We start from the raw sequence: 12,523 nt of genomic DNA, 5'->3' as shown, positions 1-12,523 counted from the left end.
CAGGATCTGTTACTTAGACATTAGTGTCTGCTCACGTTAAAACAGAATCCAGGCTGCATCTCTAATAAGCATCTGATGCTACATGAAGATTTTACCACACCAAGCCCTAATTATTTTCCTTGATTATTCCATTAGTATTCTATTGCCATTTCTCTGAAGACATGATCAAAGGCAAGGAAACATAAACATATTTATTGTCTATCATTATATCTTTCTGATTATGTTTATATTTAATATCATAATGTGAGCAGGTCATTGTAGAAATAATATACTAATATTTGCCAAGAGTGGGTATGAAAATCATGTTGAACTAGGCCACAGGATAATCAAATTATTTAATGGGCAATTGTGATCAACTCAGCAAATTTTACATTTAGTTGAAAGTATTTATATGGTAAAAAACCAGGAAGGCTACAAGGTGAATCTAAAACACTGGCTGTGAACTTGAGAAATTAAAAATTAACAGCGCAGAATTCACGAAACCTTGGATAATGGTGGAAATGAAACACAACATTAGGAAAGCTGCTGTTTTCAAACAAACTCTGGGAAAATGATAATTGCCAGGTGTAATTTCAAGGATTTTGAAATCTTCAGATTTGAATTTTATTAAATATATTCAAATAATGTGTGTGTGTGTGTGTGTGTGTGTGGACAGAGAGAGAGAGAAGGGGAGAGAGATAGGGAGGATATACTTAAAAGTGTGTTTAAAACACTGTCCTCGTTTTGACACTTAGGAAAGACCAGGAGATTCACGTCTCCAGGATTTACTGACGCGGGCCGTTTCAGTCGTTTTGTTCAGGGCAGGCTTTAAAGTAAATCGCTCTGAGTGTAAACACATTAAATGTAGTTTGGTTTCTCAGGATGTCACAGCTCCTCTCAGAATCACATGTTCACATGAGCACCCATGTCAAATGTTTGAGCACACAGCCAGAACACGCATCTACCATCCTGTGGTCTGTGCCCTGCTGTTCCCAGCCACACAAGCTGAGAACACACTGTCACCACAAGACACAAATGCAAGAAGCAAACATGTAGCGCATTCGATTGTGATAAGATGGATTACAAAAAGGTTACACCTGTCATTGCAAGACCCAGAAATCCTAAGTATTGCATGTTTCTTATTGTAATATTCATTTGGACAGTTGAGAGAAAGGGATTAAATTTGCAAATAGAATGTATCCATTTTAATGTTTCTACATCGACTAGGTGCAGCTGTAGATGATACTGTAAAGACCCTTCCAAGAAGACTGTTACTATGCTTTCAATATACCAAACATTGCTGGATGATATTTAAGAAACTGCTAACAGGGTTGCTCTGTGTAAGAAGTTCTCAGCTCGGGGTAGGAGAGAGGAGAGCTTACTTGGCCTTTTGTTGTATTAAATTGCATTGCATACCCTTTTACAACGTGGTTACTGCTAAAATTTTTACCATGTGCCATCTGTAACAAATTAATTGTATGAGTGTTGTAAAACGTGGTAAATGTTGTAATTGGTTTCTTTGGGGGGGAGGGAATGTTATTTGCAACAACTTCATTGTGAGAATCCAAATACTATTGAGTCTATGCAACCGACATAAAATAAATTTCAACACAAAATAAAAATATTTTTGTGAATAAACATTTTATAAGTACATTTTATATATTTTAACTCAGCGAATACATTTAGAAATAGAATTTGAATATTGTTTTCATATATTTAATGCATAGGAATGTTTCAATTGCCATTTTCTTTCTTTCTTTCTTTTTTTTTTTTTTTTTTTTTGACAGGCAGAGTGGACAGTGAGAGAGAGAGACAGAGAGAAAGGTCTTTCTTTGCCGTTGGTTCACCCTCCAATGGCCGCTGCAGCTGGCGCACCGTGCTGATCCGATGGCAGGAGCCAGGTACTTCTCCTGGTCTCCCATGGGGTGCAGGGCCCAAGCACTTGGGCCATCCTTCACTACACTCCCTGGCCATAGCAGAGAGCTGGCTGGGAAGAGGAGCAACCGGGACAGAATCTGGCGCCCCGACCGGGACTAGAACCTGGTGTACTGGCTGTGCAAGGCGAAGGATTAGCCTATTGAGCCACGGCACCAGCTCAATTGCCATTTTGAAGCCACTATTACAAGGCTTGACTACAGCGCATTTTCACTTGCTTTGAATCATTGAAGTCTTTCAAAGAGCACGTGATGTGGGAATTGTATCCACTAGACAGGAAAGAAACTGAGGGTCTGAGAAGTTTAGAGTTTTCGCTTCAGACCAGAATGTCAGTAAGTGACGGAGTGATGGCTTTCTGCACGGTTTCCGTTCTGTATGCATCATTTATTCTATTTTCTCCCACATTCAGAAAAGTAAGATATTTGCATGAGAAAGAAATGCAACATGGTTGAAAGTATCAGACAAACCAGGGTAGCAGCTTGGGACACTCTCCGCATGAAATGAGAATTCAAGAAATGGTAAACTAGAGAGAAAAGCAATCTGGGCGCACTGCGAGGAGGTTGTGTGACCCCAGTGCGGGGCGCATCGACACTGACACCTTAGCTGACACTTGCCTCAATGTTGGTTACCAGGCATTTGTTGAGTTCACTGTACCTAAGTTTTGGGACTCTTTCTGCTACTATCATCTTCCTTCAGGATCAAACCCTTAATTGCCATTCGTATTACTACTGCCTGAAGCCTAGTACGTACTCATTCAAAAGTTTCTGATGAATAAACTATTTCTTGTCATCTACCAAGTTTCATTAAATTAAACCCAAAGCTGATTATTGAACTGCAGTTACCTGATGCTACAATTGTTCTTATCCTCATAATTTATTTGCCTCATACATTGTATATTACTACCTACTCATTGGTCCCTTATTCTGATGTTCAGTTTCCTAGTAGGATATATCTGCTCTTTGTATATATAATACCCCTTTCTGTAGCCCCCAAATGCACACCAAATGCACAATTTTTATTTGCCTAAGCATATCCTATTAATATATTATATTCTCTGCACATGGATTTCCATAGAGGTCACAGCTTTCTTGCCCATTTGATCAACTTACAAGTGCAATTCCCTAGGCCAGCTCTACTTCATATGCCCCTCTATACGTGTTTAAGTAGACTCCCACCTATTGTGAATCACCCCACAGAGGATAATTGTGTAATTGCATTTCTTCAAGAGATATTTGACAAGAGTACAACCACTGTATATAGCATTTTATAACCTGGCTGCATACTTGGTAGGTTATATTGTCAAGGATCAATTTTTTTGAAGAATAATTAATTTATCTCAAATATCATATGTAAAAGTTTATTTCTTTGAAATAAAGAGAAACAAAGAGAGAAAGAAAAGAAAGAGGGACCTTCTAGTCCCTGTTTCACTTCCTGAAGGCCTACAATAGCTGAGGCTGGCCTAGGCCAAAGCCAGGAGCCAAGAGCTGTATCTGAGTCTCCATGTGGATTTTAAGGCTACATGGACTTGAGCCACTATCTGTCGCCTCCCAGGGTGCACATTAGCAGGAAGATGGCTTAGAAGTGGAGGCAGGATTCATTCCATGTGCCCCAATTTCCGATGTGGGCATTTCAAGCTACAGCTTAACTCATTGCACCAAAATGTACACCCCTGAATACCATTCGTTTGCGGGAAGAAGGGTCATCTTGTATACCTACAGAGAGCATGTTAATACAAACATATTTTTGCAAAAATTGTGCTTTCCCTGGATTCTGCATAAAACATAGGCAGCATGTGCTTAAATATAGTGGTCTGCTATGAATAAATTTCTCTAGAATGTCTATAATATATACTGTGCTTAAATAGGCCAGGAGCTGTGTCTAAACACAGATCCGAGTTATGAAGTGCTACTGACAAGCATGTCTGTTTATTGCTAAGTGCTTAGTATAACTCAAAAGAGAAACAGTAAAATTAATTTACTATTGTGCTTTTTTGGGGATCTTAGAGAATCAAAATTTTTAAAATTAAAGCTGGAAATACAAGTAAAATAGAGATGGGGACCATTTACTCTACCATGATCCTATTAAGACAATGCCAGATGAAAAACCATGTACATATTTTTGCATGACACAAAAGAACATGGAACATATCACACCTCTTAATGCATCAAGTTGCCTATCTTGTCTGCCAAAATTGGGTAATTCTTGTTCTGGTGCCAAAAGAAGTCATTGTTATCATCTGTGTTTCCATGACCTTTTAAAGCATTCTGGAGCCAGTAAACATTGAATTATGACTTTTGTTGTGTTTAACCAGGATCAACAAAGAGAATACAAAACATGAGTTTGTTCACTATCAAACATTTTTGGTCCATTTTCAGAAAGCTGGAGATAACTAAGTAGCATTTAAAACAGGTGATTTAGTTAATGCATGGTTACCAATTGCTCATCTCTACAGTACACAAGTCTCAAAACCACATCTTAGAAATCTGCTTAATTAACTTATTTAAAAAATTTACTCATCTATTCCTCCTCAGTGAGCTTGATTTAGGAGATTTATAACGCATCTTGTACATTGTAATGAAATGTAATCTTAGACATCTTGTACATTGTAATGAAACTTGTACCTTCAACGTGGGCTCCAGGTTCATGGCCTATAAGCTACAGTTTAAAGACCATTTTGAGAACGTAGTATGGGAACAGACTTACCTTTGTGGATAGAGTTCCTGACAAAAACTCTGAGAATTCAAAGTTGATTAGAATACAAAGAGTTATTCTTGCTAACAAGTAACCTTGTATCCTGGGGCCAACCACAAAATTTTCTATACACTTGAAAAAAGTAATAAGAAGTGTAAGAACTACTTTATACTGAAGTTCTCATTGAGAATATCTGTGTCACGAGCCCATTTGGAATTTGTGTCATTCTTTAGCTTACATGTTTTTCTTATAGGTTTTCAATGGAAAGGAAAGGGAAGAAAAGTCATCTTTGAATGTTTATGCCTTACATATATCTACTCAGTAAATATGTGTTGAATTAAGTGTGAGGCGAGTTATACAATCAAGGGGAAACGGAGCAGGGCAATATAGCACTGCAGACACAGTTCCTACAGGAAGACAGAAACCATGCTGAGCACACTGAGAGGCGAGGAATGAGTTAATGAAAACTCAAAACGCGTTTTAATTTTCAAATACAGAGTTCTGTAACCCCCTTACATCCAGATAGCTGATATGATTAATAGGGGAACGGAAACCAGTCTTAATGATGCTTTTATGCACTTGCCACCAAGAGTGAACTCAAACTCTTGGAACTGGGTTTCTTCCTTCCTTCACTTTTTCTGCCATTTCCCACAGTGCCTTCCCCCTCTCATGTAGTCCGGGACATAAACTCCACTTCTGTGCCATGAGTACAAAGCTCTTTCTAGTCACTTAATTCAGGATAATATATATGAATTTTCCTTTCAATGATTGTGACTTGAAACATTCTTCTTGGGGCCGGCGCTGTGGTGCAGTAGATTAAAGCCCTGGCCTGAAGCACCAGCATCCCATATGGGTGCCGGTTCTATTCTCAGCTGCTCCTCTTCTGATCCAGTTCTCTGCTGTGGCTTGGGAAAGCAGTAGAAGATGGCCCAAGTCTTTGGGCCCCTGCACCCACGTGGGAGACCCGGAGGAAGCTCCTGACTTTGGATCGGCACAGCTCCAGCCATTGGGGCCATCTGGAGAGTGAACCAGCGGATGGAAGACCTCTCTCTCTGTCTCCACTTCTCTTTGTAACTCTGTCTTTCAAATAAATAAAACAAGTCTTTAAAAAAAAAAAAAAACAAACCATTCTTCTTATCATTGATTTCTCCCTAGGATACAGCTTTAGAGTCATAGTTCTTCTGGCCAGTGTAAATTGTTTTTACTGTTTTCTACTAAGTTAAGACAATGACTCTCTCTCTACGCTTTGATTCAGTCTCTTGAGGATTGTATCTTCTATGTCTCAATGTTTCTTTCCCAGTCGTGATAGCGCACTGTCAAGGGAAGAGCTGGACTATAAATTTCCCTTTATGAAGGAGGGGGGAGGGGGAAGGGAGAGGGAGAGTTAGGTCAGTGGGTACAATGTCGCAAGTGGGCAAGGGGAATAAGTTCTGGTGTTTTCTTACACATTAAAGTGACTATAGTTAACAGTGATCTATTTTATATCCCAAACAGCTGGAAGAGAGCATTTGGACTGTTTAGAGATGACAATCATTGGAAGTGAGGGGTATACCAAGGGCCCTGATTTGGTCATGACACAATGTAATATTTTTTGAAACATCACACTGTATCATTTAAACAGGTACTGTTACTATGCATCAATTAAAACTAAAACTTACTAAAAAAATGAGTTTTGAGTTTTACGACGAACAGCACTTAAGCCGTAGATAATTAACTTTCTCTCAGGAGACATTAATTTCATTATCAACAAGTTGGGAACTTTGATGGAGAAAATCTCTGGGGTCTCTTCAATGTTCCGACCACATGATTCTCTGTCGAGAGGTGATCTTTCTTTGAATGCAGACTGATCTTCGAGTTTACTAACCTATATTGTATGCTGTCCTGTTTGTTTTCTTGTCCTCACGGAGTCTAAGTAAATTCAGAAATTTTCTGAAGGCAAGCTCCTAATTCTCTATCACTTCAAGGTAAGGATGATATTTTGTTATAAACAGATGATAAACAGCTTTGCATTTAAAGTGGTCTGGACTTTATGAATGTGAGAGACACTCTTGTTGAACAGGGAGGACTGTCTGTTCTCTGACTGCTCTGCCCCTGGAGTTAAGATCTTCTGAAATGAAACAATAGGGTCATTGCTCAGCCTTGCTATCTGAAAAACTGAGGAAAAGCTCAGCTACAGCTCTTGCTAATTGACAGATGGATCACAGTCCCGGACTCCTTTTTCTATTGTCAATTCTTTTGGAGCCAGTTACTCATGAAGCTTTCCTTGTTTGTTTGTTTTGGTCCCTAGACATGATGGTTTTAGATGTTTATGAGCAACGTCACACTAACTACTGTGAAAAAACTACAAGGCATTAATGTTAACTCTCCCATGGCTGATGGGAATCTATTAATTCACATCTCTCAGCTCCCAGTCACTTCCTGTCAGCACTTAGGTTTCCAGACTGCAAAATGCTCGTGTGTTCTTTCTCTGCCCAGATTCCTCGCCTCTCAGTGCGCTCAGCACTGTGTCTTCCTGTAGGAACTGTGTCTGCCCTGCTCCGTTTCCCCTTGATTGTATAACTCGCCTCACACTTAATTCAACGCATATTTACTGAGTAGGTATATGTAAGGCATAAACATTCAAAGATGACTTAGCTTCCAATCACACTCCAGAAATTTTGGGCAAGAAAGCAAAGCACATACAATTTGGATGAGGGGTTAGTAGCACACTTATACAGATTTATGGAAAAGATCAAGTCAGGCTAGGTGGATTTTTATTAGCTCTCTTTTAATCAACGGATTCATTTTCGGGTGTGAAAGACTAGAAAAAGATTCACATGGAAATTTACCATTGCCTTTATGTACTTTGCATTGCTTTCACCAAGGATCAGACCCCCACTTTATTTATACTTAATGTTCAATGCTGTGTAAGTTGGAAAATATGTTGGTGGGAAAAATAGTCCTTAGAATCCTCTTAAATTGCACAAAGCGGGCAACACACAAACATTCTACACATGCAGTCAGCAGTGGTTAAAAGTGAAGGGAGCATCTAAGTCAATGATAACAAACTCAGGTAACAGTTCTTAGGGTCCAGGAGCCAATCTAACGTAACCAGGTAGCCCTCACAGCAACCCCCGAAATGGAGACTGTCATGCAATACATTATATGTGAAGAAACGGTGAAGTCCTCTGAGACAGTCACCAGGGTGCAGAGCTTGAGAGTGCCAGGTCTTGGGCTGCATCCCTGTGTCCTTTGGGAGGAAGAACGTTGCTTCAGGAGCACGTGGGCAGGCAGTCCCAGGGACCGGAGCCAGGCTGCTCCTGACACCTTGCATGAATCAGTCGTTTGGGAATCCTTAGGAAATGAATCTAAGCTACCCTATAATGAATGCACAATTCATTTGAGTGAGAACACTCCCATGGTAAAAAGTACCAAGCATTGCATTCATGAACTTCTGTCTTTTAAAGAACGCATGCGTCTTCTTGGCATCTTTTTCATGTGTGCATATGGGGTGCGTCACACTGAAAGATAAACGCATACCACAATGACTGAAACATGGTTAGCAAAATAGCTGTATTGAAAGTTTGTTCTGCCTCTCACCATCATCTAACCATCAGAAATAGCTGGCATGATAACTGTATCAGAACAGCTGGGATATTTTAAAGTGTTTTGGTTCCTAAACAACCTCCCACTATTACTCCCTATTTAGATTTGCTATTTTTTATCCAGTTGTGCAAATGAATTATTATTTGAACATGAAGTGGGCCAGGAGGAAATATGAAAGAAATTTGTTGGAGGAGATATATTACTGGATCCAATACTCATAGTTGCAACTGATTTACCAACTACGTTCAGTCTATATATTTTTAAAATAAATTTGCTACCAGGAAGCCAGAGTTGAGAAAGTCCAGATTGGTTTATGACAATTTCCTGCTGTTCTTTTGACATAACTTAACTCTGAGTCAACTACTTTTTCTATATCATGTAATTGGATGATCTTAATTGAATACTTCCCCTTCAGAAATTGAACCTTTGGAAAAAATGCCAACATTCTGTGATGCTTCCAAAGGTCAAAGGTAAAGGTTAGGAGGCCATAGTCTGTGCAGGTATAGGAAGACTTTAATGAAATGTACCAACACTCATTTTAGTGCTCAGGTTGCTGTGTGAAAAGATGGATCCACTGCAGGGTGAACATAGTAGCAAGATCACGAAGGTCAAATTTGTTTGCTCTGGAATCTGCTTTGAAATTTAGTTATCCAGCTCTGTTTACTAATAAACTGTGCAGACATGTAAACAAGCACACATAGAGACACAATGGCTGGACTCTCTGTTTCCAAAATATTGGCCCAGATTGCAAAGTCCATTCACAAAGCTACACTTCCGATGTGAAGCAAAGAGAGGCAGTTGTCCTGAATCTGATATTTTCGGTTTTACCTTATAAACTTTCATTGTACATACTGGTACCTTTTTATTATTAAAGAGTAAAAGGAGACTAAGCATAAGCTTTCATATAAATACACGCAAGTTCCACATAAAACTTCTAAATGAAAAGAAATGGAGGGAGATGAAGATTCTGTAGGGTTCAGGGCTCAAAGGAAGCATAGGTGAGAAGCCCACCGAGGTAGCTCCTGACCTGCCGTTCCCCACATCCCAAACTTCCAAGTCAGAGGAACAGGACAACTGCATCACAAACTGCTTATAGGATTCTTTTTAAAAATTTTAATGAGGCGATATCAATGAGTTTTTTCAAAAATAAACACCTGACTTTTACATAGTATTTTAGAGCTAGTAATAAAGTATTGAAATTTAACATGTTATAAGCAACTCAAGTTTATGATTTAACTATTCAGGATTTATTTATTTTTTTATTTTTTGACAGACAGAGTTAGACAGTGAGAGAGAGAGAGAGAGAGAAAGGTCTTCTGTTGGTTCACCCCTCAAATGTCCGCCACGGCTGCTGCGTTGCGCCGATCCGAAGCCAGGAGCCAGGTGCTTCCTCCTGGTCTCCCATGCAGGTGCAGGGCCCAAGCACTTGGGCCATCCTCCGCTACCCTCCCGGGCCACAGCAGAGAGCTGGCCTGGAAGAGGGGCAACCGGGACAGAATCCGGCGCCACAACTGGGACTAGAACCGGATGTGCCGGCGCTACAGGCAGAGGATTAGCCTAGTGAGCCACAGTGCCAGCCAAGATTTCTGAATTATAAATAGTTTGTATTTATGTGTGTTCTCTTTTATATAGTACTTTATAATACAAATTCAGCTTTAGCTTTCTATGCAAGAAAATTGTACATATATATGCATATATTTGAATTTGAAAGATTGACTATGTTCATGAGAACGAGTTGTTCAGAAACATTCAGAAAAATGACATTTGCCGGATCTTTTGCAAACATAATTATATAGATATCTCATTCATACTCAGTCTTATCTAAAATTTCACAGACCTTCTGTTTTGATGTAAACAAATATTTTGGATGTCTAATTCTGCCAAAAACTTCAAAGAAAATTCTTGAAATCTCCTTGACTTTTGGATTCCACGTGTGAGTGAGATCAAATAGTCTTTGTCTTTCTGTTCCTGGTTTATTTCACTTAGCATTATGTCCTCCAGGTTCAACCATGTTGTCAGAAATGACAGAATTTCCTTTTTTAATGGATGAGTAATATTCCATTGTGGATATATCCATATTTTCATTATCCATTCATCATGGATAGGCAATTAGTTTGATTCCACATCTTCCATAGTTATTAATACATTGGCTTATGGAAAAATACTCTAGAGTAGAAGTACAAAAGTGACACTGTGTGAGGAAATGCATATGTTAATTGGCTAGAGTTAGTCATTCCACAATGTGTATATATATATTTCAAAATATAATGCACATGCTAAATGCACATACACTTATGTCAATTAAAAAATAAAAATAGGGGCCAGCACCTTGGCTCACTTGGCTAATCCTCCGCCTTTGGCGCTGGCATCCCATATGGGTGCTGGGTTCTAGTTCTGGCTGCTCCTCTTCCAGTCCAGCTCTCTGCTGTGGCCCAGGAAGGCAGTGGAGGATGGCCCAAGTGCTTGGACCCTGCACCTGCATGGGAGACCAGGAGGAAGCACCTGGCTCCCGGCATCCGATAGGTGAAGCTCCAGCCGTGTTGGCCATTTGGGGAGTGAACTCACCAACAGAAGGAAGACCTTTCTCTCTGTCTCTCTCACTGTCTGTAACTCTGTCAAAATAAAAAATAAAAAATAAAAATAAGCAAAAATAGGATTTTCCTTAAAAGTATATATGATAAGAAGTTAACTTTAAATCCTTCTCTCATGGAAACATGAGATTGGTACTCTAGAAGATCTTTGTTTCATAATTTGTAATTGGGAAAAACACCTTCCAATGTACATATATAGCTTCAAATTTACAAATAATTTTATATTTACAGATAACTTTGTGAAGCTGAAATATCACTTTGAAAAAAGTATGTGCTGTTTTTGAAATTCTCTCCTGCTGTGTCTGTCTGAGGTTCGGCCGCGGACGGTTTGTTGAGCCCGTTAGTGCCCTCGGCCGAGACTCACGCCACTGCCATGTCCCGCTACCTGCGCCCGCCCCACCCCCCCAACACGTCTCTGTTGGTCAGGAACGTGGCGGGCGACACCAGGTCTGAAGGTTTAGGGCGCGAGTTTGGTCGCTATGGTCCTAGAGTTGGTGTGCATGCTCCGCTTGATTCCACACTCGCCGTCCAAGAGGATTTGCTTATGTTCAGTTTGAGGATGTTGGTGATGATGAAGATGCTTTACATGGTCTGGACAGAAGATGGTTTGTGGACGTCAGACTGAAATGCAGTTTGCACAGGGAGATCGGAAGACACCAAATCAGGTGAAAGCCAAGGAAGGGAGGAATGCGTACAGTTCTTCACGTCATGATGATTATGACACATACAGGCGTCTAGAAGCCGAAGTTATGACAGAAGGAGATGAAGAAGTCGGTCTTCTGATTACAACTGTAGAAGATCTTATAATCCTAGAAACAGTAGCCCGACTGGAAGACCTCGCCGTAGCAGAAGCCATTCCGACAATGATAGACCGAACTGCAGCTGGAACACCCACTACAGTTCTGCTTACTACACTTCAAGAAAGATCTGAAAGCGGAAAAAGAACCAAAGAAGGGCAGTTCAAGCAACCAAAGGGTGCGTGGAAGGTGCTGCAGTATGAATACTGTACGAATATTTTGACTCTGGTCTGAAAAGATAAAAGAATTATCGAAAACTACATGGAATAATTGAAGTCCCTTCAAGTTTGAAAGTAAGCATTTTAGGACAAATAAAAGGAAGTTCAACTTTGTACTTGTGGAAACTAATCCCTAAATATGAATAGGTTTATGTTGATTCATGGGTAACAGGTCCATAATAAATTATTTGAAACTAGGATGTCTGAATATCAAGGAAGACAGCCATAGTCTCTTACAGTGCCTCTATTGGTCTGTCTCAAACTGAATTGGGTGGGAAAAGGTATGGTCCAATATAGATTTTTTCTGGATTCTCCTTAAAATTCCTCTTTAGCCATTATTGGCAAACTTTGCCTTTGTTTATTCTAGTGCCAGTATTTTCTGCTTAATCATTTGCTTCGTTGGCATCTGAGTATATTTGCTTAAATACCACATAGAGTTGACTTCTTTAACCACTTTTTCCCACGTAGATTCCAATTATACTTGACATCCAGCTGAGGGGGCCCATCTCCTCTCACCTCTTTCCTAATCAGTATGTTCAGTGAATATTTATTGAGCCTTAACAGTGGGCAAAATATTGTACTAAGTAATTGGATAGAAAAATAGATAATTCCCATATTCAATAAATGTCTACTGAGCACAATCTAGTGTATCATTACATATGGCCTCACTGTTTTGTTTGAAGTGTATTATTTGTAACTATATTACACCATTCACATCTTAATGTAA

At 39.6% G+C, this 12,523-nt stretch overlaps 1 pseudogene; it reads left to right on the top strand.

The window, feature by feature from the left end:
- The first annotated feature begins 11,154 nt into the window (after positions 1 to 11,154).
- LOC100356711 (serine/arginine-rich splicing factor 10 pseudogene) lies at positions 11,155 to 11,910 on the top strand (annotated as a pseudogene).
- The last annotated feature ends 613 nt before the right edge of the window (positions 11,911 to 12,523 follow it).

Source organism: Oryctolagus cuniculus, chromosome 16, assembly GCF_964237555.1.
Source record: "Oryctolagus cuniculus chromosome 16, mOryCun1.1, whole genome shotgun sequence".
Taxonomy (NCBI): domain Eukaryota; kingdom Metazoa; phylum Chordata; class Mammalia; order Lagomorpha; family Leporidae; genus Oryctolagus; species Oryctolagus cuniculus.
Note: the sequence above shows the minus strand (reverse complement) of the source record. Positions and strands in the feature narration are given on the sequence as shown.